This window comes from Leptonychotes weddellii, chromosome 2 (genome assembly GCF_054177405.1).
Source record: "Leptonychotes weddellii isolate Sample4059 chromosome 2, ASM5417740v2, whole genome shotgun sequence".
In the NCBI taxonomy this organism is placed as follows: Eukaryota; Metazoa; Chordata; class Mammalia; order Carnivora; family Phocidae; genus Leptonychotes; species Leptonychotes weddellii.
Genome location: NC_138370.1, coordinates 158,304,402 through 158,332,069, shown reverse-complemented (window position 1 = coordinate 158,332,069; position 27,668 = coordinate 158,304,402). Strand labels below are relative to the sequence as shown.

General features: G+C 35.2%; 1 pseudogene; it reads right to left on the bottom strand.

The window, feature by feature from the left end:
• Positions 1 to 19,334: 19,334 nt before the first annotated feature.
• Positions 19,335 to 21,586, bottom strand: LOC102745003 (RNA-binding motif protein, X chromosome-like; annotated as a pseudogene).
• Positions 21,587 to 27,668: the final 6,082 nt, after the last annotated feature.

The window sequence follows — 27,668 nt, the reverse complement described above, 5'->3', positions numbered from 1 at the left end:
TCACACTGAAAAGTTTCTGCACAGCAAAGGAAATCATCAACAAAATGAAAAGACAATCTATTGAATGGGAGAAAATATTTTGAAATCATATATCTAATAAGGGCCCAATATTCTAAATATATAAAGAACTCATGCAACTCAATAACAACAACAACAACAAAAATCTCATTAGAAAATGTGCAGATCGGGCGCCTGGGTGGCTCAGTTGGTTAAGCGACTGCCTTCGGCTCAGGTCATGATCCTGGAGTCCCGGGATCGAGTCCCGCATCGGGCTCCCTGCTCGGCAGGGAGTCTGCTTCTCCCTCTGACCCTCCTCCCTCTCATGCTCTCTGTCTCTCATTCTCTCTGTATCAAATAAATAAATAAAATCTTTAAAAAAAAAAAAAAAGAAAATGTGCAGATCTGGGAGATTTTTCCAAAGACATACAGATGGCCAATAGGTACATGACATGATGCTCAGTATCATTAATCATAAGGGAAATGCAAATCAAAATCACAATGAGCTCTCACCTCACACCTGTTAAAATGGCTGTTATCAAAAGAGCAAGAAATATCAGGCATTGGTAAGGATGTGGAGAAAAGGGAACCTTTTGTCAACTGTTGGTGAAAATGTGAATTTTTGCAGCCACTATGAAAAACACTATGGAGTTTCCTCAAAAAATTAAAAACAGAACTACCATATACTTCAGCAATTTCATTTCTGGGTATTTATCCAAAGAAAACAAAAACACTAATTCAAAAAAGTATATATACATATATATGTTCATTACAACATTATTTACAATAGCTAAGATATGTAAACAATCTAAATGTCCATTGATGGATGAATAAAGAAATTGTGGTATATACATACAATGGAATTTTATTGAGCCATAAAAATAAATAAAATCTTGCCATTGGTGAGAATATGGATGGACCTTGATGGCATTATGCTAAATGAAATAAATCAGAAAGACAAATACTGAAGTACTGTATGATTTCTCTTATATGTGGAATCTAAACAAATAAAAAAAGCTGAATGTAGTCAAGAGATGATAAGCGCTTGGGCCCTGATGGCACTGATAGAAATGGAGACCGTGGGCTGAACTAAAAGATACTGAGAAAATGAGCTTTCCTGGATTTAGTTATAATTTGTGTACTGGAATCAGGAAGTTGACAAGGATTGTTCATAGGTTCTGGACTTGTGCAACTGGTGTCTTAAAAGTACTATTTATATGTCTTTTGCATGGAACGATGACTTGGTGGGCATATGTGATGGTTTTGGTTGCAGAAATGTTAAATCTGAGGTATTTTAGAATCTAACAATTAAAGTCATCAAACAGAAAATCCACCATTATTAATGATATTCACTTAAATATTTAGGTCTCTACTGACTCAGGTAGACAAGAAAACCATACATACAAATATGGTAAACCATGTAACTGATCACTAAAAAATATGAGTTGTTTTTATAGTATTTTCAAACAAAGCTACACAAAGAAATAATAAGGTTACTTCTTCATTTCTTCTAAGTAAAATTGGTTGGTGAACTCTCAGCACTCTAGGTAATGTCAAAGAATAAAACAACAAATAATGGATGGGGGCTTAGAAAAAGGAGTAAGGTAGGTAATATTTGAAAGGGGCAAAAGTTTTAGATTATTATAAAGTTTGAGGTCACAGTCCACACAAAATTGCTCTTATTTGATATCACTCTTTGCAAATGATACCACTTACAAAATTCCCCATACCACTCTCAGTTTTAATAATTCACTAGAAAGACTTACAAAACTTACTGAAAGTTGTTATATGTAGCATTATGGTTTATCATAGGAAGGGATGTTGATAAAAATCAGCCAAGGGAAGTGTATAGAGCAGAGTCAAGTAAACACTAAACATAGAGCTTTCATTCTTTTCCCCATGGAGTCATGAATGTATTACTCTCATGGCATCCATGTGTGGACAGTATGCATGGAGAGTTGCCAACCAGGAAAGCTCAAATGAGACTTGAGGTCCAGAGTTTTTATTAAGGCTCCATTATGTATGATGATTGATTAACTGATTGCCCAGTTGTTGATCTCAGTGTCCAGGTCAACTGTGTGACTCAAAACCCCCACCCTAAGTCATATTATTGATCTTTGTAGCATGATCAGCCCCCACCCTGAACAAAGACACTATTTTCTGGCATGACATTTGGTTTAGAGATTACCTTCCAGAATCTTAGGGCAAAGGCCAGATCTTTTTGGGGGCAAAATTAAATATTTTATTATACAAAGGTTTTTCAAAGAAGAAATATGGGCACCTGATTATTTTACAAAATTTACTAGCATCTTGGTCTAGTATGCTGTGGTAATAAATGTGACAGTTGTTTAAAAATCCCATCAGTTGCTATTAGAAAGTCTGGCTGACATAAGGTACTCATTACTTCACAAGCTCAGAAAGAGTAAATGCATACATTATAGACAAAATGATTGTAATTTAAATTATCTAGCAGGTTAAATGATCTTATCATGTAATTTGCTTCCACTGAATTCAAGTGGCCTTAAATCAATTAGCTAGTAGTATTATGAAATATTTTGTAGTTTCTAACTTGTTTTGTATGTATTTTCATGTTGTTGTTAAACGGGCAATATTCACATTTAATGGGAGAAACCAGAAATTTCTGTTAAAATATTAGGAAATTCATCTTGCCTACCCCTTACCCCCATTTCAAACTCTGGTTGACCAGATTAAGGTCCAGTACAAAATCATTACCTAGGAATAGTGAATTTCATCTAGATTACTATTGGTGTATCCTTTTCTGACATCTCTCCTACTATTCAGATTCCTAGTGCCATAAATTTCCACAAAGACTTTCATCTGATAGAACAGATAGATATCTTTAGTCGTCGTCAATCTTTCTCTACCCCACAATGGATTCATTCATTCCTTCTTTTATTTAACAAATATTTATTGAGTGCCAAGTATATGTAATGTGCCAAGGTTATAAAGATGCATTCCTCACAGCTAATATTATGATTTAGTGAAGGAAAAATATGTGAATACATATTGCATTTAAATGAGATTTGCATTTAAATCTCATAGCATTTATTTGACTGTATTATGTGTTCACCTAAGGGTCCTAAAGGAAAGAGGGACCGACATGTTTGGGATTGACTTCGGAAATGTGTACAATTGTCCTTGGCCCAGGATGATAAAAAGAAATTTACCAATCCAGGGTTTGAGGGAATTTGGGGTTGAGTATTGGAGGTAAGAGAAAGTAGGAATAGAGGATGGGGTAATGGAACATTCTATTGAAGAAATCGCATGATCATAGTGGTGGATCTGGAAACAGGTATTCTGTTTGCAGAATTTCAAAATGTCTAGATTTAATGATTAAATCAGAAGAGATAAAGGATAATGCATGAGTAAAGAGAAATAGATTACTGTTACAGGTGATGGGGAGCCATTGAAAACTAAAGACTAGCATGTTCAGTACTGTGTTGGAAAGATCAATACCAAAGATTTCCATTTTTATAGGCTAATAAAAGGATGATATGACTTCCTGGTATAAATCCTTCAGTATCTAACATTGTTATTCAGGGTAAAATTTATAAACCTTATAATTATGTCATGTTCTTGTATTTATTCACCCATACAGCTTTTGGTTCAGAGATTTGGTTCAAGCCATACTGACTTTTTGCTTAGTTATATCGTCTACCATTTGGTTCTAAAAATAGAACCAGTATTAGAATAGATTGATGTTTCTTTTATCAAACAGAAGATCAGACATAAAAATAACATTGAGTCAGTGTTATTTGACAATTCCAAAATTGGAATTGTCCTTATGTTTAATATTTAGAAGAATAGTAAGTCCTTGTTGCAGGGAGGGAGGTAACTATGAAACTTTCTGCTCACCTTTCTGGAATCAGTAGAAATTTGGCCTGATTCCTCTACTAAAGGACATTGTCACAATAATTTATATTCATTGATATCTCCATTATCTACAAGATCCTTGTTAATAAAAATAACACATTTGAATGTTTTTGCTTAATTATGTTTGATAAAGAAAGGAGTATATAATGATGGTAAAAATAAGACATTTTAGTCAATTCCTATGTAAGTATACTATATATATATATATATGATATATATACACCTATAGCATATATATAGTATATACATACATATAGTATATATATCCTAAATATAACATATATGTATGTTTGTGTATACACTCCTACATTCATGGTTACACATAATGATATTCTAGAGTGTTTTAAAGTGCATTCTAGAGTGTTCTAATTAATGGAGTTATAAATTTTGTTTTGATTACTGTCAGGTGGTAAGAAACTGTCAACATTCTTAGAAGTGTTCAACCAATGGGCTAGTCCAAACAATAACATTCTATAATGGAGGTAGTACCAGCTTGGTATCCAGAAATCTCAAATTCTGATGATGACTTTGGCACTAAAGTGTATGTGACTTAAGGCAGGCAAATAGCTTCTGTGGTTCAGTTCTCGTAATCATAAATTAAGGGTGTTGGAAATGTGTGGTTCAAAACAGATTTTTTTCTAAGGTCCTTTTCAGTTCATATTGTTTAAAATTTACTTCCATAGTTTTAAGAGTTTCAAAGCAGGCTGTAAATTTATTCTTAAAATTTTTCAGGTAGGATGTAAAACAATGCTTACAGTGTGAGAATTATAAAGGAGCTTAAGGTTGACTTGAAAATTTTAAAACAAAAAGCAGGAGTTTTAAAAAGCAGCAGAAATTTCAACAGATGACATTAACGTGGGAGGAAGAGTAAATAATAAAGAAAAATACAGCAAGCTACATGCAGACTTAGATCATTTAAATGCTAAAAGATGAAAGCTAGTTCAAAATAGTTCTAATCAGAACCATGACACATCTCTGCAAAAAGGAATATCAAACAATTGTGTATCATTAAGTCTAAGGTATCAAAAGTAAAGTATAAAGGTGATTCTATGTTCATTATTAACTGTGAGTGATTGGTAATAAGAAATAACAAGATTTAAAAAAAAGAGCAACTGCAATTAAGTAGGGCAGAAAGACTGTACAGAATGACTAAACATTGCTAATCTCAATAATAGAAGAAAATTTGAAAAATATAGGGAAAGGGATGCCATAAACCCTACTTCTAATAAAACCATAAGTGGTTTCCATTAAGTATAATTTATTAAAATAAGAAAAATAAAGTCTGTCTATTTGTCAAAGTTTAGGAACCTTCCTAGAAATTATTGTTTATGTTTTTATTCAATCTCAGACCAATTGAGTAGAAAGGTATAGCAAGAAAGCCCTGGCTTTCCTATGTTCTGAAACTAGATTCATATATATGTATATATATATCTTTCATACTATGGATTATCAAATAATAATCCCTGGCAGTTAATTAATTGTACTGTGCCTTGACCAAGTCTTAACATTCATTCATGCAATCTTGCACCACAGATCCTCCCTAGCCTAATCCTCCAAAGAATGTCAAGAGAATACAAAGAACAAATTCTACCAGAATTATATATACTTGTTCGAGCTGCCCTTCTACAATTTATTTTCTTTCTTATTAATATTGCTTTTAATAGTAATTTAATCGTATTTCATTTGTAAATGAGGATGCTTGTTTTAGAGTGCTTTTGGAGAACTGAAATAAAAGTTAAAAACTTTAACTTTTATTTCAGCATCTTCCCTGAGAACATTCATACCTATTTATTTGTAGGTTTGAGATTCATCATTTGTCTTCCTCTTAAATCACTCCAGAGTTTTGAATCCCATACCACATGAGAATTAAGTCATGAGGAGCAGATAGAGATCAATGTATGAATTTTATCAGGGGTAAAACTAGTTAAAAATTGAGACTTGGATCAGTGGGCAAATGCACTGCTTAAACGCTGCTCCTCCCCTCTTCACCCTCACTATTTTTGGCAGAACTGCCTACTGCTAAGTCCTTGCAAAGGGGAGAGGAAAAGAGCGGGAGTGAGCAATATGGCTTCTTTCTTTCTTTTACCCAACCAGACAAATGAAGAAGAGTGGGGGTTATAGGGGGCTGCAAGTCTTCCTGGTTGACTCTTTTGGGAAATGGAGTTTCCTTTCCATGTATGAGGAATGTGAGATAAGTTTGCTACTCCCCAAAATTTAGGACTAGCTCCTTTGGGGATTTCTCAGGAACCCAAGAGAACATAGTAATGACATCGTCATTTGAGTAAATCTGACTACAACTCCTTTGATATTCATTCTTATTTTGTTTTTTAATCATTTTACCTTTAACATTTTTTGTCACCTGTCAAATGCAACTCTTTAAGGAGGTGTTTGTATATAGATAGATAAATAGACAGATGGTAGATGATAGATAGATAATAGATATCATGCCTGAGAATCATTTCTCTTAATTATAATAGTCAGTATACTTTCAATGTAATCAGTAATATATTGTCTTCATCTACCATCTTTCTTTTTCTTTTCTATTTGTCTCATGTGTGTTATGTTCCTTATTCTCTTCTTTCTCACCTTGTTTTAGGTTAATTGAGGTTTTATTGTTGTTGTTATTTCATTATTCCCCTCAATTGCTTGTTAGGCTTAAATTATTTAACTGTTGTTTTTTGAGGTTAGCCTAAAGGTTGCAACATGTATCCTTGGCATATATTATTCTCATATAAAGTACTACTTTTACCACTTCCTAGATAATTCTAGGAAATTAAATCATAAAATTATAGACAGTTAGATATGTGAAGTATCCTAGAGATTAACCAAATGATTTCATTTTTACAGTGGAAAGAGCGCCCAAAGAAAGGGTATTACTTCACAAGATTTTACACACATATTAAGTGAAAATTCTAAAACTGGAACCCAAATGTGCTATACCTTCATGTGATGTTCTTACCTCTACTGAACTTGTCAGTTTTGTGCTTTCCTGGTGCACCTGTCAAGATCTGGTTGCCTATTTCAGAAATCAACCCCTCATTAACTTAACCCAATACACAATTTATTAGAGTTTTATATTTGAGCTCATAGAATTATTGGAAGTCTGGATAGCAAGGCCCAGACAATGCTCAGGATCTGAGAAGGGCAGCAGAGAATATGGACCACAGCATCTGCACTAGCAGTCTGTTTAGAGTCATTAGTGATGCTTCCAACAGTGGGTCTCCTGGATCTTGCCAGATGCTACTAGAGTGAGCAAACAATATTCTTCATTTGTCTTTGCCTATTCACTCACAGTTCAGTGTTCTGGGCAAAAACAACTTATTGGACAAGCTATAGTCACATGAAGTTTCCATAGTATTCCAGAGTGCAGACTAAAGACTTATAAGGTCACATTAAAAAAATAATATATATACCATTACTTTAGTGTAGTGTACAGAGATCTTTCAGTGAAGAGAGTGTTTTTTTATTTAGAGTCAAAAGTGTTAAAAAATTTAGACAATTAATAGGACCTCTGATTTCCTTTCTTTTCTTATCTGTAAACTAGGGATAATAATGCTTGCATTTTCCTAACTTGCAGAAATATTGCAAAGATCTTAGATGCCATACAAAGTAAATTAGATATATAAAAACTTTATTTTGGTGTATACTACCACCAAAGATAAAGTCCATCTTACTAAAATGAATAAAGACATCATAACTTTCTCTTTTCTTTTTTTCTTATACTTATCTTACTTATAAATTGAAAGTGGAACTCCGGCAAACTTGGCAGAACTTTCATTAACTTTGGAGTAATAGATTCAAGCAACCATAAGTTGATTTTTAAAATATCTCCAATGCACACAAAAACCATAATCTCTGGTGAAATTGAACATCACTTGTAGCCTAATGAGGTCCATAATTTATTTTCATTTGAAGCCCCATGTCCAAAATTATTTTCATTATTAAAGAGGCAGCATTTCATTTTTCTCTATCAGTTGCTAGTAAGAAGTTTTAGTTTCTAGGTCACCATTTTTATATCCTCTGTCCATTGTCCGCTATAAATATGTCTGTGTGACCAATTATAAAGCAGAATAGAGCTCTGTGGCAATGGGTTACATATTGGATAAGAGACTATTCACCCTGTAGACAGTATCAGCAAAGAGGTCAATGAGAAACTGATTATTAGACTGAACTCTTTTATTTTCCTCCATCAGGTGTTTGCTCTGTCTAGACTGAGATTCATGAGCATTGTTGTGAAGCAAAATTGCAGTACATTATTGTAAGTTGCTTGAGAGTTACTTTTCAGATTCTTAGATTGAAATCTATCTAAATAAAACATACACATACAAAAACACTAACACACATAGTTCTATTCTGGGTCAAAGTTTTCCTCTGTGCCAACCTTTGGAATTAAAAGTAAATCTATCTTCTAAAGATATATTAATATGATAAAAGAGAAGGTGATTTTATATGAACATTTTTTTAAATCAGGAACTCCAAAAGTAACACTTTATTTATAAGCTCTGTATGAAAACTTATACTATATTTTAAGAAATGAATTTATATGCTGTGGTGGTTAATTTTATGTCTCAGCTTTACTGAATCGCAGAATGCTCAGATTTCTGGTTAAGCATTATTTCTAGGTGTATCTGTGAGAGTGTTTTAGGAAGAGATTAATATTTGAGTCAGTAGACAAAGCAAAGTGCATTGCTCTCTCCAATGTGAGTGGGCATCATTTAATCCGTTGAGGGTGTGAATAGAACAAAAGGTAGAAGAAGGGAGAATTTGCCCTCCCTCTGATTGCTTGAGCTGAAACATTGATCTTTTGTGTTCGGCACTCCTGGTTCTAATGCCTTCAAACTCTACCTAGCATCTACACTATCCAGTCCCTGGCTCTCAGGCTTTCAAGCTAGACCCTTGGTCTTCCTTGATCTCTAGCTTATAGATAGCAGATCATGTGACTTCTCAGCCCCCGTAATTATGCAAGCCAATACTGTGTAATAAATCCTTTTATATAAATCCTTATGCCTCTTGCTTCTGTTTCTCTGAAGGACTCTGACTAATACACAAGTCAATATCTATAGCAGCAGTTCAGCGTCAACAGATAACAGAACAAGTAGCTAAATTTTCTTTTTTTATCCATATCTTCTGATGTTATGTTGCAAAAAAGAAAATAGAAATAATTGAATGATAATTTACTTATTTTCATAGGCAACCAAGACTTACAAAGTTTTTCTGTGTAAAACATTTTCAAGAACAAACTTAAAGCTGCTACCTCAAAATTATCCTAAAATGAGAAACACTGACTTTTTTCCCTTGCATAATGAGAGTCATTAAAATGACAGAAAGACAGTGATATCATGAAATCCATACTATATTAATAATCTTTGTTTAATATTTGACATTATGCCAGGAGACTAATGTATTTATGTTTATTAAATATTAAAACATTTCTACTGCATTTCCTGAACAACATGGATAAAATCATTGATATATTTTGTTATTATAAAGCATTAGCAATGTCTTATTTTATTTAAAAAACATCATTAAGAAACAGAATTATTAGAAAACCTGGTTGAAAATGAAAGCATGTTTTGGGGGGTGTGGAGACTGCTTTATGTTAATAAATTTGGTGGTAATATAATTACATATCTGATAAATAATGTATATCTTAGAAAACATAGCATAACATATACATCTAAAGTTTGGATTTTGAAGACATACTCACAAAACAACAAAAGCTGAAGACATAAACTGAAGACATTATTACCATTAATGTCTTGTGATTAAGCACACATAAGTTAAGAGTTTGTTTTCTAGGGGCTCCTGGGTGGCTCAGTCGTTAAGTGTCTGCCTTTGGCTCAGGTCATGATCCCAGTGTCCTGGGATCCAGTCCCACATCAAGTTCCCTGCTCACTAGGGAATCTGCTTCTCCCTTTCCCTCTACTCCTCCCCTGCTCATGCTTGCTGTCTCTCTCACTCTCTCTCTCTCAAATAAATAAATAAAATGTTTTTAAAAAAGAGTTTGTCTTCTATGCTTCACTGTATAAAATTGACTAAGTCTTACACTTTCCTGTCATTAGAAGCTACACTTACACTTTCTAAGTATGCAAAACTAGTTTGAGAAACAGAATTCTAAAATTACTCAAAATTTAAAGGTTTAAAATTGTTTATGTAAATGGTTAATTCAAAAATCTAAATCTGAAAATGTTATTTTGTATTAAAGACTCGATGGAACTCAAACTCTTCAGAAAAAGAACTAACTGAACTTTAAGGAGTAAAGTCTCAAAAGTCTGAAATATATCAATGACCCTAAATTCATATATAATGCCCAAGCCAGTCTCTCCATCATACATTGAATGTCTTTGTGAATAAACAGAATTGAGAATTTTCTAAAGATCTTTAGACGACAAATGGCCACTCTATATCACTAAGTCAGCTTGGGTTGCACTGGAAGGTATTTTTGACCACACCTATCTAAATGCAAATTATAACCTCCTCAGTGGGAGAACCTACCTTAGTTCCTGCCTTTAATTATTACTTTTATACATAGTGCAGTGTATCTGGAATTATACTCTAAGCCTTCTCTAAAATATGCTTACATTTACAAGACAAGGAGACTTTAATATGGTCTCATGGAATTTTTCTGGTCAAGTTTTCTGGGTCCAAACTTGAAAATGAGGTTGTGGTGGGTTTTCCCGGGACTACTAATAGTGAAAATCTTTGCACAGGGTCAACCTTTAAGTGATCCTCAGAAAAGTGAAAATTATGAAAGCAACTTGCCTGGAAACTAAACAGTACGTGTTCAGGATGTCATGAGCTATGGTTGATCATGGTGAATCATGATCAATGGAGAATCCTCTTTACATTCTAAGGGATTTCCTGTATTTTATGCTTTTTAACTTCATAGCTGATGAAAAATTGGAAAGACTGGGTAAATATCAAACCCTCCAGAAAAACAAAGGTGAAAGTTTTATGTTTTGGTGTCTGATTTTTGCATATAAAGAATGTTCATGGGTCTGCGATGGGCAAGAAAAGAATATAATCCTGAAGCTGTGCTCATATTAGAGATATAACTAATAATCTGGGGATTGTAAATTGTGAAGATAGTCATTAGAGCTGGCATGATATATAGCACTGGAAATAAAATTCAACATGCAGATTTTCTTTTGGGTGTCAAAGGAACAAATTAGCAATGTTCCTGTATTGTGTTTTTATTTGAGGTTGAGAATGCACAATTACAAATACATAAAATGTAATCATTGAATTGACTTGACAATAAAGAATTAGAAGTATATGGATATTTCTCCAAGATAATTTCTCAAGTTACATATCTATTAAACAAAATTCTGGGGAAAATAACTTGGATATAATTGACTCTCCATTGGGGTTGGGCAGTGATTGTAGTCTGGTGTAAGTGCAAGAATCTGAGACTCAGAGATCAGGTTAAATTCTTAGTTCTATTATTTATTAGCTTTGTTTTGGAAAATTCCTTTAACCATAACAAGTTTTGGTGTTGTCATCTGTCCAGAGAAGAGAAATTTCTACCTTTTGGGGCTAATAGGAATATCAAACAGGTTGGCTTACATTGTAACTGAAAAACATCATATGATTTTTACTTATATAGCCGTGAAAAATGAGTTTTAAATATACCATACCCAAAAGAGTATCAGCACTATTTAACTATTTCATTCAATCCTCAATAGGACTAAAGTTTATTTAAAATCCATAGCTATTTGAATTTAAATAAAAAAAGAAAAGAAAACAAAAAAAAAGAAAAAGTTTACAAATGAAAAAAAAAAAAATCCATAGCTAATCTCCTGAAATCTTCTGACTGCCAACACTGGTGGTTTTGGCTTTTTGAGGCTTGAGGATATTCTCAATTTGATTAAACACACATTTATTGAGCACTTTCTACATATAAGGGCTGAACTAAATATGGGAAAATAGAGAGGGTGGAGGAGAATTTTCTTAGCATAAATATATTTGGAGCTGCAGAACCCAAACAGATAATTTCAATAAAATGATAATTAAAATATGATAGCACCAGTTTGTATTTATTTAGTATTTAGGCCAGGAAAAGACCTAACTGTACTATATTTTCATTACAACACTGATGCCTCATGGTACATCTATGCTGTTTCAAGTATCTCCACATTTTTCAAGAAGAAAACTAAAGCACATATATAATTTGTTAAATTGTTGAAGATTGCACATAAATTGTTGAAACTAGCATGATTAATTAAATTGTGATGTGTTTCACAGCTAGCAAGTGGTAATAACTGGATCCAATCTCCAGCGTAACTGTTTTGGTTTGAAAGTTCAAAGGCTAGGGTTCCAAACCAACTCAGGAAAGATTTGTGAAGGAGTTGATATTTAAATTTGTCTCTTAAAGAAAAAAAAAATAGGCAAATATATAAGGGTAGGGTTTTAAGTTTGACAAGTGTATGAGCAGAGAGGCACTGACTAAAAGACACATAACCTTCCGTATTCAAAACAAAACAAAAACCAAAAAAAACCCAGGATGCGTAGTGCTGCTGGTATAAGGTGGGACACTTGAGTGGTAATAAGGATGGTTAATGCTAGTTTATAAAGGCTAGGTGTGCCCTATTGGAAGCTTCAGCTTTAGCTTAAAGGGATTTCCTGTGAGAAGAGTGGTTGATTATTTAGAAAGCTCTCTGGCTATTTTAGTTAGTATGAATTTGAAGATGATGAGACTGGAATTAGGGGCATCAGAAGAATTTTGAAGTTAGCCAGTGGAAAAATGATTGGAGTCTAAGTTAAAACAATGATAATAGAAATGAAAAGAAGGAAATTAATTTGAGAAATAGACAAGTCAGCAGGATTGGGGGATTGTATTGGGAAGGGTATGCGGCCTGGGAGAAGAAAAGTCTGTGATAACTCCAATTTCATATTTGCATTATTGAGAGCAGTGCCCTCAAAAAGTACAGTGAAGATTATGAGCTTGCGGGGCCCGTAGAACACTAATGGGGGTTGTTTCATAGGTAGTTACATGTAGAATCTAAAGCTTGGAGGAGCTATCTAGGCAGAGATTGGAAGTAACTGGCATAGAGATAACCATTAAAAACCATGATAATTGTGGATGAAACAGCTGATGGGCAACTCGGAATAATGGAGCTGAAGGACTCCTTCCCGAGGGTAATGGCATTGAAGTGACTTAATAGCTAAGAATTCAGTACATCCGGACCCGTCTCTCTTCACACCCCCAAAACTAACGAAGCCTTAAACCTGGTGTACTGTCAGAGTGTCTTGGCCATTAACTACTTTGGAATCACCTGGGCCACTTGTTGAAAATGGTAACGACTTTATCTTGCCTCAGACATAATGAATCAAAATCCTCTAAAGGTAGGACCCAGGAACATGCATTATCACCTGGTTGTCATGTTAAAAAGTAGATTCAGATTCTATGGGTCTGATAGTCTTCATTTCCAGTAGGCTTGTCAGTGAAGATGCTGCTACTCATCCAGATGCACATTGAAAAGCAAGGCCTTGGAGAACATAATACCCTCTCAAATCAGAGCTTACCAGGTAGAAATAATCACTGTATTTTGATTATTTTATTAGTATCATAATTAATATCTAAAAGTATATTATGGTTTCTACTCCACTGATTTATTTTGGAATGCCACTTTTATTATTTTAAGTCTGTTTCTACTTTCATATCCACAATTTAAAAGAAAAAAAAATCTCCTGATCAATTTTACTGGCTTGAGAAATGTAATCACTATTATTTATTTAATAATTTTTAGAAAGGACTCCCCAAAACTTCAAATATGCAATTTGAGTATGTAAGAGGGAGAATATGATGGGGTCCTTTACAAATGTATTTGACCACGAGACTTTTCTGCCCGAGTGCTTTATTAAACCTCATGGGAACACACTTTGGAGACATTGCCTAAAGCCACACTAGAATTGACTTGAGAATTTTTTTGCATGTAGTTTTCAGTTGGCTATAATATACCTATGCTTTAACTATTGGAAAACAAGCTCTTTAAAGTGTTATGGGTATGAGGGTAGTCCCAGGAGTACGGCTAGCTGGTTTCAAATCCTGACTCAACATTTAGTGTCTGGATATGCTTTAGCAAATTACTTAGCTCTTCTGAATTTAATTTTACTTGCTTGTAAAAATGGCATAATAATATTTCCTATCTCAAATATTGTTCATGTTTAGCAACGTAATCAATCCAAGTAAAACACAGGGCTTGTTGATATGGAACTGTTGAATCACTATATTATACACCTAAATTTGATATAACACTGCATGTTAACTAACTGGAATTAAAATAAAAACTTAAAAAAAAAGACAACACATGGCATGTTGCCTAGCACATAATAAACCTTCAGTGAGTTCTGCCTTGTATCTATTGTGAATTTAGTCCTTCTTAATTGCTTTGCACCCATGAGGTTCAAAGCTTAAGTTTTATATATATTTTGGATGTATAGGCACTACCTAAGTATTCTACTGGGACTTCTTACAATTAGAAAACAAATGACCCCTCCTCTAGAACCCTGTTTGAGCCTCTACTAGCATTTGGCCCAATTGCCCCCTCACTCCCATGTCAGGTGGTACTCTCAGTGCTTGGCGCTTAAATAGGTTCTCAACTTTACTCATATTTTTACTCCTCCACGTTCATTCATTCTTACTGTGTTATTGTCTATAGTGATTTATTTAATTTAAATGCAAGTGTATACATTTCAATTCACTCATAAATGCCATGAATTAGAGAATAATGCCATTTTATATTTTGGTATTTACTCATAACTTAAAAAGTGATTAACAGTATAAACAATTAAGTACTTTTCCAAGTTACACAAACATCTACACCTTGTAAAAAAAATTTCCACATTGAATTTACCTTTAAAAGATGTTTTGCATAACTCCAAATTTTCTGATTTTTAGCTTGTGAAATACCAAAAGTACTTGAATTACTGATTGCATTTAATTTGATTCTGTGCTCTTAACCATTGTGCTAATAGAGCTATGAGAAATGAGTGGCAGTAAGATATGATCTGCTTTTGGAGTCATTGACATCTAGATGATGTTAAGTTCTGTAAGTTTGAATATAGTCATTTAAAGAGACTTTATTCATTAAAAATATAAGAGGCCCAAGAACAAGGTCCTATATGAATAGTCTTCAAAAACAGAAGCTGAACAGTAGAAAGGTAACTACATAGAAATTGGAAAACCCCAGGGGTGCCTGGATGGCTCAATTGGTTAGTATTGGACTCTTGATTTCAGCTGAGGTCATTATCTCAGAGTGCCAGGATCTAGCCCCGAGTTGGGCTCAGCTGGGAGTCTGAGATTCTCTTTTCCTCTCTTTCTGCCCCATCCCCCTCCCATTCTTGTGCCCTTTCTCTCTCTCAAATAAATAAATCTTTAAAAAAATGAGAAAACCATGGTAAATCAAATGGGTAAAACAAATGAAAAACTGGAATATGTTGTCACAAGGATTAGACAAGACAATGTGTCATGGAGAATGTGGCATCATGTATTAAATGTTGCACAGATGTCAATAAAATTTGAACAGAAAGGTGACAACTGCATTTGACCACATTCATGTGATTGGTGGGGTCTTGAGAAAATTGTTCCCCTGGAATGTTTGAGAACGAAGTCTGTTTGGAGAAGTTTGCAGAAAAAAATGTGAGATGAAAGAATGGAAAGAATAATTAAAAAAACTACTTTTTTCAAGAAGTTTCACTGTGAATGCAAGTTGGTATGGTTACCAGAAAAAGTACAAGATACCAACTTAATCTGAATTTCAAATAATAGTCTTTAGAATAAGTATGGAACATATTTATCCTTAAAAAGTGTTTATTTGAGTATGTCCCATACTTACTGCTCTGCTTTTCTTTGCTAAATCTGGCAAACTTAAAGTCAGTTTTTTGTTTTTTGTTTTTTTTTGAGATAGGAAATAATAAAGTGTGTATTATGATTAGAAGGTCCTATGATTAGAAGATTCTCCTAGAAGACAGAATAATGAAGAAGTATATATATATACTTGCAAAGGTTAGATCTTACAAGTAATTAACTTGAATGAGACCCAGAGCAAAGAGGTTGATCGACTTTGAGAAGAAATGGTGCAGTTCTCACATAATAATCCAAAGTAAGACTAAATATGGGACCAGATGTAGAAAGACAAGTAATTTGTATGGTGGGAAGATGAGGAAGTGCCTGTCTAAATGCATTTATTTTTTAATTGAAATATGAACAAAATCTTAATTAACTTTGTCTAAGTACAGACAGTCATGAAGTTAACAGTGTTTATGTTAGTTTATATAATTGAAGCAAACTGAAATAAGTATATGTGTGATTTAATTGATATTCTTATAAGATAATGGTTATCTGGATAATTGCCTAGGTATAGCCTCCCAGTACATGGGCACTAAAGAGTCTACATCTTCTAACCAGACTCTTTCAAATGTGTCCATGTTTCATGGATTCACTTCAGTTGTGATGTTTATCATATCATTTTATTAGATGGTTATACTTAAATTGTGTACAGATACTTAAGAGTTTTAACACACATTTATCTTAATGAATTTCAGTTGTGTATATCAGCATAATATACTGGAGACTTCATGAATAATATACAGATTATTCATGTATATAATATACATGATTATTCACTGTATGTTATAATGAAGTGTTTGTTGGCATCCATAAAATCATAAGCCAATATTTACTATAATCATTATTATTCATGTTATAGGTAAAATAATATGGTAACAACTCACTTAAGGATTCAGAGCCTAAGGAAAAGAAATTGAAGTAGATTGCAGGTATTCAAGAGAAGCAAATATGTTTGCTTTGACTAAATATGGAGTTTACCTCGTTTTCCCTCGTGGCTAGTACCTTCTTTTTAGGTCAGATGAATTTCATTATATACTTATATGATGTTAAACAGACCTGGGTTTAAAGCCTGACTAATATTTCTTTTTGTATAACTTTAGGGAAGCAATTTATCTGAACTTCAATTTTTCATTCTGCAAAAAACAGGCATTAAAAACTCTTATAGGTTAAATTTTAAGATTACAAAGATAATAAATGAGAAGCCAAGGAGAATGTCTTCTACCTAAATTGACACTTAGTATAATAGATTACTACTAATGAGAGCCTGCTCAGGGACAACTGGATAAACATTAATTTAATCCTTGTGCCAAATTATTAGACTAGTTCTATAAGGACAAAGATGGACCATGTTGTCCATTGTTTTCCTGGCACACGATAAAAAGTAATTTGAATGTGTGTTTGAAATGGACAAGCCCATGAAGGAGACACTGTTCAGTACTGTACAGATGAGGAAACCAAGCACAGTGAGAGTGAAGTTCATTCAGCCACAGAGCGACGGGGCAAGAATCTGAAAACAGGCTTAGCTCACTCCAGAGTCCATGGTGCTCCCCAGCATGCTAAAAACTCTACAATTAATAGATTAATAGGAGCTATGACTACTTTTTATTTATTTATTTTTTTAAGATTTATTTATTTGAGAGAGTACATGAGTGGGGGGAGGGGCAGAGGGAGAGAATCTCAAGCAGACTCTGCACTGAGCACTGAGCCCAATGCGGGGCTCAATCTCACAACCTTGAGATCATGACCTGAGTCGAAAACCAAGATTTGGATACTTAACTGACTGAACTACCCAGGCATCCTAGGAATTATGGTTATCTTTTAAAAAAATTACTTGATCCTGGGATCGAGCCCCGCATCGGGCTCCCTGCTCTGCGGGGAGTCTGCTTCTCCTTCTCCCTCTGCCCCTCCCCCTGCTTGGGCTCTCTCTTTCTCTCTCTCAAACAAATAAATAAAATCTTAAAAAAAAAAAAAATTACTTGAAAGTATTTGAATAAAATCTCTACTGACAATGAAAAAGCCAAGCATAGTATGGAAATGGAAGCTTCCATGCATATCTACTGTCCTTATTTAAATCATTAATATTCTCAAACACATTTCCAGACTGTGAATACCCCTCCTTTTTTTTTTTTTTTTTCCAGGGGGCTGGGGTGGGTGGGAGGTGGATGGCTGGAAGAGATTGATGAGATTGACGTGATTGATGTTGAATAGCTGAAAGATTTTCTGTCCCCAATTTAGACACTTATACAGTATAAATTGGGGCTTTTTTTTTCTGTGACATTTTTGAATTATACTACAAATTGTATGCTGTCTGGGGACAGTCAGAAAATATGTTTAGAGGTACAGAAAGGGATGTTCAGTTAGTTTAGTTTTGAGTAATGGGAATGAAAGTGGCTTACTCTGGGAACTTTGCCTTTATTTCCATTACCTGATTACCATACTGTTTGTAAATTATATGCAGGTAGGAACTTGAGGTTTCAGGACCATATTTCCACTTGCCCAGAAACCCCACAGTCTAATTTTTGTCTCAAATCTCTGCAAGAAGATGAGAGGCAGTGTGGTCTAGTAAAAAAGCATATAAGCTGTGGAGTTACACAGATGGAGATGCCACATTTATTATTTTTACATTGACAATGGGAAGCAAGTTTTTTTTTTTTAAAGATTGTATTTATTTATTTGACAGAGACAACGAGAGAGGGAACACAAGCAGGGGGAGTGGGAGAGGGAGAAGCAGGCTTCCCACGGAGCAGGGAGCCCGATGCGGGGCTCGATCCCAGGACCCTGGGATCATGACCCGAGCCAAAGGCAGACGCTTAATGACTGAGCCACCCAGGCGCCCTGGGAAGCAAATTTTAAAGTACATGAGAGATTTTCTTATTTCCAATATACATCCAATCACAAAATAGAAAACCTGAAATCATCTCTTGACTATCTATTGATCTATCTATTTGGCTGTTAGAAAAGAAAAATTTAGAGTATACTAGAATTAGGCATTCCTAAATATTTGTTTTATATGCTCTTAAGAGAAATTGCAAGGTCAAAGTCATAGAAAAAATACACCATGTTTACATATAATTGGTCATCTACCAGCAATGCTATTCCCTGGATATGTCAGGTAAAGTTATTTCTGTTATTCTTAGAAGACATTATAAATATTTCATTTAGATGCAACTCTGTCAAGCAGATAGGCGTGATTACTTCCATGCAACCATGTGCATACACACACAACAAATTAAGAGAAGACCATTATTGAGGTTGCTTAACCAATGGATTTAAAAATCAATGAGTCATTGAATTTAGTTATCTTCAAAGTATACACTAACAAGTCAGTTCCCATTTTTTTTTTATGCTGACTTGCGTATGTCAAGGCAAAATTAGAATACAAAATTCATAATCAAACTTGACCAAATTGGTCACTTGATTACTTTACTCTGTGACTTTGGGCCATTTTTCACATTTCTAATAATTAATGTATTTGATAACCATAACAAAGTGATTAGTAACATTTTGTCAGGATGAATGGTCAATAAATTGATCTAATAATGAATACTTATTGATTGATTGGCTTAAAATTTACACTGCAGGAGATATCACTTTTTTTTTTTCATGGTTGGTTTTGGCCAAACTTTTTATTTAGTATTCTGTAGTTGCTTAACACACACTTAAATGGTCTTTTTGGGGGAGGGGAATGGGGAGGTTCTTGTAGATTCCCAAGGAAATGTCAGAAAGGCAAAATATGGCCAGCATTATCCATTTGTTTTTTTGGGTTTACTGGGTGAATAGCACTTTCCTTACATAAACATCTGATCTCAGGTTTTTCATACTGGGAACATTGAGATTTCAGTTTGAAAACACTCTGAAATCCTAGAGTAGCATACCCCGACCACCCTCTAATAGCTAGCTTGTTTGTATAGACAGAAAGATTCACCTCTCCATTTTAGATGGCTAGATGTTTGTGGAAGGTCTTAGAATTGCTTTGCCTCATTTACTGGGAAAAATCAGATATAGGAAGTAGCCTTTAGGGACACTTTTAACTTGAAAAATTACAACACTAGTACACAAGTCAAGTCTTAACACATTTAACATTTGCTTATTGAAAGCAATGTCATAAAGTCAAATAAGATTAAACAGGTTTTACTTTTTTTTCCCTCACAAGAACATAAAAATTATGGAAGGGGAACTTAACAGGAAATTTAAAAAAAGGTAATACAATTTTTCCTTTTAGGACTGTTGGGTAGTTATGACAGAAAAGGTTCCACTTTTTTGTTTGTTTCTTTGAGCAGGGATTTTGGTCCAAAGTTTTGTTTTTTTTTAATATCTGCTTCTGCCTCCCCCTCTATCAGATCAGCTTCCTCCACGGCCACTACCTCTTGGTGCTCCTTGGCTTGAACTGCTGTAGGAATCACGTGGAGGAGGGTATCCCCTTTCCACAGAAGGGGGAAGCCCTCTTTCTTGTCTGCCAACCCGATCACAACCCCTTGAGTAAAGATCACTTTGGCTGCTTGAGTAACTGTCTCGACTTCCACCATATCCATCATGTGAGCTGCTGTAATCATCATAGCAACTGCTTCCACCATAAGATGGCGGGGGCCGGGCGCCTGGGTGGCTCAGTCGTTAAGCGTCTGCCTTCGGCTCAGGTCATGATCCCAGAGTCCTGGGATCGAGTCCCACATCGGGCTCCCTCCTCGGGGAGGCCTGCTTCTCCCTCTCCCCCTCCCACTGCTTGTGTTCCTGCTCTCGCTATCTCTGTCTCTGTCAAATAAATAAATAAAATCTTTAAAAAAAAAAAAAAAAAAGATGGCGGGGGCCCTCGTGTAGGTGGAGCACTACGTGAGTTACCATAACTCTCATATGAATCCCTGTAGGAACCTTCACTTGGATGATCTGAATAGTCATGATCACGACCATAGCCATCTCTATCACTATTAGCCTCTTGATGGGTAGTCATCACGTGAACTGGAATGACCATAATCATGGTAAATATAGTCTCTTGGTGGTGGTGCATAATCTCTTGTATCATGAGAACTTGGGTAATCTCTGCTTGAATAGCTGTCTTTAGTAGAGTATCCATCATCTCTTGGGGACAAATAAACATCTCTACAGAGGGCAGGGGTTCCCTTCGAGGTGCGCCTCCCTAACTATCTCTTCATGTGACACAGGAGCTCTTCCTCCCATTCCACTGCTGCTGTGAACTGGTCCTGAAGGGTCAGATCTTTTAGGTGGAGGACCACCACTTCGTGGTGGTGGTCCTCTTTTTACTGGAAGTGGTCCCCTGGGAGAACTCATGTTAAAATTCATGGAATAGCCACCATCATCCATGTGCCCTCCATCTAAGGGAGGTCGCCTGGTCCCTCCACTTCCTCCTTTTCCGCCTCTAAGACCTCTTGGAGGGCCTCTGCTTCTTGGAGGTGGAGGTGGTCCACGTCTACCACTTTCAAATGATGGTTTAGTGGCTTGTTCTACTTTGATGGCTTTTCCATCTAAGGACTTTCCATTCATGTCTCTGGCTGCATCCTTAGCATCTGCTGGGCTCTCAAAGGTGACAAAAGCAAATCCTCTCGATTTGTTGGTTTCACGATCTTTCATCAGTAGAACTTCCACTATTCGTCCATATTTGCCAAATACTGCTTCAAGGGTTTTTTCATTTGTTTGTGTATTGAGGCCACCAATGAAAAGCTTTCCTGGGCAATCTGCTTCAACCATTTTTCCCCCACGGTGAGAGACAGAGGGGTGACGATGGTTCCAAGCTCCTACGAGCTCGCCGGCAGGGGCTTCGTAGCAGCTCAGCACGAGGGAGTGCCGCCGGTTCAGAGAACGGAAGAGGGAAGCGGCTAGCACTACTGCACAACAAGGAGGTATCACTATTTTATTTAAATTCTTCACACAGATCACCAGAGAAGAAAACAGGAGCCTGATTTTGGTCTAATTTTTTCAACAACTAACTGTGTGATCTTGTCCTAGTCATTTATCTTTGCATGGTCTCAGTTTTACCAATAAATATCAACCTGTGACAAGACAGTCATAGTTGTTTTAAATGTTCTAATATCCTAAGGAATCCTATCCATATAGTTATGCTTATGAGAATGATAATAATAGCAACTAATGTATATGAAGAGTTTACTATGTGCCAGTATTATAATGTCTTGTACCATGTTATATCTATCTGCACAAAAATCTCAGGATGTATGAATTGTTAGTTTTCTCATAGTATAGGAAACTAAATTTGAAAAACCATTAACATTTTAACAGATATTCACGGGTAATAAGTGCCAAAAAAAAGGGCTCAAATCAATTTCTGCTCACATGTGTTCTGTGTTTGTTTCCCTCTATTCTACAGTCACTCCTCACAAATACCACCCACTACATTTTCTCTTGTTACAAGGCATCAGTAAAACAGAGGTCACTGTCTCAAAACTTAGCAAGGAAAAATAAGTCCACCATGGCTCCCTTTACCTGACCATGGAAATGGCAACTTCAGAATTAGAGTACGAAAACTCACAAGTGCCTCTGTGCCCAGTTTTTACTAACCAGGCATTATTCAAGACAACTTCCTAGACAACTGATACAGGCTCAGAAAAATTTAGAAACCCAGACACAACTGCAGGAATAAAACTCATTAAACTTAACTACTTCAACCAAGTGGTTTGACAGCAGCTCCTTCTTGAAACTCAGAATAATTAGGCAGAACATGAGACTTCTTTATAAAGAAGACTTTCTCTGCTGTTCACTGCTGACCTAGAATTTGAAAGATGCTTCAACATATATTGGCTCTTCAGAACAAACTCAGTTCTACTGATGTATTTTCCCCCTTTGCACAGGGGAGATCAGCATAAAACCCAGCACTTTTGCTAATTCCCAATGGAGCACAGACACCTGGAAGAAAGAAATAATTTTTACCACCTACAGCTTTCCTTTGGGAAGCAGGGGGAAAAGAAAGAGAACCATTGAGACCAAGAGGAGGAAAAGATTAATAAGTGCTGCCGTTATTGCAGGAAAAAAAGATTTTTCAAAACAACAACAATAAAAAGTGCCTCTAGGACAGCTCTGCAATATTCTTTTCTTCTACTAAAATGGACAAACATGACAAAACAGAAGACAGAATAGGACTGGAAAAGGAGATAAGTGAAATAAGAGGTCAAGCTCCTGGAGTTGTATTTAAAAAAAAAAAAAAGGAGATGAATTCAGTTTATTATTATTATTTTTTAATCTATTAGATATGTGCAGGTTTTTGTGATTGTGGTCGTATGGATGTCATGTATCTGTGCAGAAAACAGCTCTGGTTATAAAAATAGACTATGCACATAGGCGTTTATGCACTCCAAGTCATTTGTGTGCTATAGACCATCAAGTGCCGGCTCTTCAGAGCTTCCAAAGCAGGACTACAAAGAAAACAGTAACCAAGTAATTGATTTAGAAAACTGTGGTCCTTTCTAACTACTTTCTACTAATAATCCATCATTTATATGTTCTTCCCTGGCAGGTTTTAGTTTTTCCCTCAAAATATGGAAATATGGTTCCCTTTCTCCCTCTCTGTGTGTGTGTGTGTGTGTGTGAGAGAGAGAGAGCGAGAGAGAGAGAGAGAGAGATTTAAAATTGAGGGTGATTAATTCTACATATTTTTCTGAAGGATTCTACTATGTGGAAATGACTTAGTCCAATATTTGCTGTATTCATTTCAATATAAACAATTACTGGGATGGGTTTCCCACCTACATATATTTTTTTTTCATTTTAAAATGATATCCTGAAACTGTCATTAGAGATTTTGTGTATACCTCTCAGAATCTAGCTTTTTAGAAATACACACTCCTATGGATATACTTAAAATGAAATCAGATTTCCATATTTAATTTAATATTGCCAACCTCTTTTTCTGTCATCAGCCAGCAGTGACAGTATTTTTGTTAATGAAAACTAGGCTACCTGTCTCTTATGCCACTCTAAAACTTAGAGAGTTATTCTGGTTTAGGTTGTATACCCCCTAATTTTACACATGAATACTTGATAATACATTTCATTTATTAAGAAAAATAGGAAAATAGGAAGTGGCTTAAATGCTAGTCGTAGATGTTGTAAATAATGATCTTGGAAGGGGAAAAAAAATTAAGCTGCCTGAAGCCTCAGAACAGACTTTTCTTGCTAGCCTGCCCACAGAAACGGTGCTGCAGAGAGAGAAAAGTGACACTCCAGTGATATAATTATTGTTATACTCCTCATTACACATGTGGCTTAATATAGCATAAGGAACAGCAGAAATGACAGTAGAGATAGTCATCTTCCTCCTGTTGAAATCTACAGCATACTCACACTCATAAATAAAGCTCTCAAGTTATTGTTGCTGCTATAGAAATGCCCACATTTCCCTGGAAGGAGAAAGTGATACTTAGTATATCTTGCCAGTTTTACTAACATGTGGTATACTGAGGGAATGCCCACACACTTCAGTTACATTTTAAGTATTTGCATTAGTCAAAATATAGCCATGTTAAGTATGTTCTTAGGATATCAAAGCACTCTAGAGTTACATATTTGCAAAGGACATGAGGATGTTATCAAATCTCTTCTCTTTTTGCATTAATGGAAGGAAGAGGATTGTGAATATACCCTCAGTAATTGGTACCAGTTGCTAAGTATTCTTGTTTATAAGTGAACTTTCTCATGGTGCTGCTTAAAACCTTAGTTCTTGACTTCTGATATTTGCAAATGACTTGCTGGTCTGTCCCAGATTCCTCTGCTATATTCATCTTCCTAACAAGAAGTTCTTATAATATTATATTTTAGAAAAAGAAAGAAAGAAACTGTATACTTTTTCAATGCCTACCAAATGGAATATAAACTCTTTGGGGTCTGCTTTCAAATAACAGCTGACTCTGTCTTCTCTCTTCCTATTCTTGTGCCCTGACATGTATTAAATTCCTTTTTATTCTCCTTTGTGGGCTCCATATATTCTTCCCTCTGTTTTATGATTATCATGCTATTTCATCAGCCTAGAATTTTCAACTGTTTTCTGCTTCCATTGTCTTGCATGTGAATAAATCCACCCTTTCCTTCAAGAGTCCTCCAAAATGCAACAGTATTAGTTTATTTATTCTACCTATTCATTTAAGCTACATTCATAGGCATCTATCATGTGGCAGACACAATAGGTCCAGTAATGAATTAGATGGACTCAGCCCTTGTTCCCATGGTACTTACAGTCTGGGAATATTTCCTCACCTAACAGCAATTTATTCTTTATTTGCATACTTCTAGCACTGCATTTATACCTCTGTGACACTTTCTTACTTTCTGTCTATAGTCTATTTTGCTTTCCACCTCATTTGAAAATATGTAACACACACATGAACATATTTAAACTAAATTTGTATTTATATCTTAATGCACCTTTTTCACTTATATGTTGTTATCTAAAAGACTACCCCAAAGCTAAGTATCTTAAAACTTCAACCATTTTCTGTCTTATGATTTCATGAAACAGGAATTTGGTCAGGACATAGGATATGATGTCTGATTATTCAGCTGAAGTGGCTGGAAAATCCAGGGACTAGACAAATGTCTCTTTCCACATAGTGTTTCCATGAGGAAACTTGCTTGAGATCCCTCAGAACATGATGGTCTCAGGAGAGTTGGAGTTCTTCCACAACTGATCAGGACTCCAAAGATGAAGCTTCCAAAGGACCCAAGCAGAAATAGAAGCTTTCTAAAAACCTGACATCAAAAGTCACTCATTCCACATTCTAATATTGAGGCAAGTCAAAAAGGCCAGGCCAGATTTAGGCTGAGTTTAATGTTTTAAAATAGTAATCAAGGATACTGGTTGCCCATGGAAGTTTGGAAGTTACCACTCTGTCCCAACATGTAAAAAGCTGAACAGAGGGCACATTTTCAAGCTACAAAAAAAACAAAAAAACAAAAATCAAAGATAAAAGTCCTAAAAGAAGCCAAAAGGGCTTTTTCCTCTATCCTTATTGATAGAGGAAAAAAATGATATATTTTCACAAATTGACCATGTCTGTGTAACTGGTACTCATGTTAAAAAATAGCATATTATCAGTTCCCCCAAAAGCCCTCCTCTTGCCCTCCTCATGCCCTCTTCTTGGCATTATCCCACTCTCACCTCAAGGGCAATAATTTTACTAATGTATAATACTATGGATTAGTATTTTTGAATTTTGAACTGTATTCAAATGGAACCCCACTGTATATATGCTTTTGTGTCTGGCTTCTTTGGTTCAACATTATATTTGTGAAATTCAGCTATATATATATTATTTCCAAATGGTAGTTATGTATTAGGTATTACCTTGTATAATATTCCGTTCTGTGAATATTGCGCAATGTATTTATCCATTCTAATGTTGATGGGCATTTGGTTAGTTTCTAGCTTTTGTCTATTATGAGGAGGGCTATTATGAACATTTATGTACATGTATTTTGGTTAATATATATACATATTTCTATTTTTATATACTTAGGAGTACAAATGCTGAGTCATAAATATGCATATATTCATTTTTATAAAATATTGCCAACTTCTCAAGGTGGTTGTCCTAAATTATACTCCTTCTAATGATGTGTGGGAGTTCTTTTTCCTTGGAGGCCCTGAATCCCTATTTTCAATAATAATTTCTTTATTTTCTTCTATTTCTGCTTGCACTCAAGACATATTTCCTGATTTTATGTGTTTTCTTCAATACCTTGTCATATGCAGAAAAAACATTACAAGATTCTGTTACTTGGCACCCTTCCCCTAGATCTACTATCTCAGAAAGTGCATGGCCTCTCTCTTCATTTAGAATAGGCAATGGGTTTTCCAAGTATTTGTTCACAGCTTATCATAGACAACCATTTTCTAGCTGCCCATATCAGTTACCTTACTACAGTGCCTGACCACTAAGTCAACGCTACCTGTTTTAATTTTTCTTTTACTTTTCTTTTTTCTTTTCTCTTCTCTTCTCTTTTATTCTTTCTCTTCTCTTCTCTTCTCTTCTCTTCTCTTCTCTTCTCTTCTCTCTTTCTCTTCTTTTCTTTTCTCTTCTCTTTTCTTTCTTTCTTTCTTTTTTTTTAAGTAGACTCTGTATCCCATGCAGAGCTTGAACTCAAAATCCCTAGTTCGAGTCATATGCTCCACCCACTGAGCCAGCCAGGTACCACACATGTTTTAGTTTTTAAAGCAGCACCCAACTTCAAGGATTGATTCCAGTACTCAACAGCAAACTATCATTTGAGACTATAGTAAAGGAAACCTTGGGATGCCTGGGTGGTTCAGTTGTTTAAGCAACCCAGCTCTTGATTTCAGTTCAGGTGATGACCTCAGGGTCATGAGATCAAGTCCCTAGTCGAGCTCTGTGCTCAGTATGAAGTCTGCTTGAGATACTCTCTCTTCCTCTCTCTCTGCCCCTCCCCCTGCTTGCATGTGCTTTCTAAATAAATAAAGTCTTAAAAAAAAAAAAGGAAACCCAAAATCTTCATAGATGAACATATCAAAGATTTACTTCCTGTTCACATCATAGTCTGTTGCAAAACATTTGGCTCTTTATCTCGGGACCATGCAGCGGTCAATGGTCACCACATCAACGGAAGAGTGAACTCAAGGGTCTTGTGAGATATTTTTGGATTCTTTATAGAACTGGCTTTCATCACTTTCATCTAAATGGTATTTTTGAGTACCCAGTCCCACCAATTTTAACCTAGGTGCATGCTGAAAAGTTAAGGAACACATGAATATAACAATTTCTGTGCAAGGCAGCTTGTCAAAATTTCATAAGCATAAGTTGAATGAATGGGCATGAAAGCATAAATATATCCTCAATGCTCTATCTCAACACAGTTGTGAGATATTAACAAGAAAAATTTCCCAAACTTCTCACTCATTATTTTCTACTTCTAGTACACATTATATATATATATATATATTTACATATATATT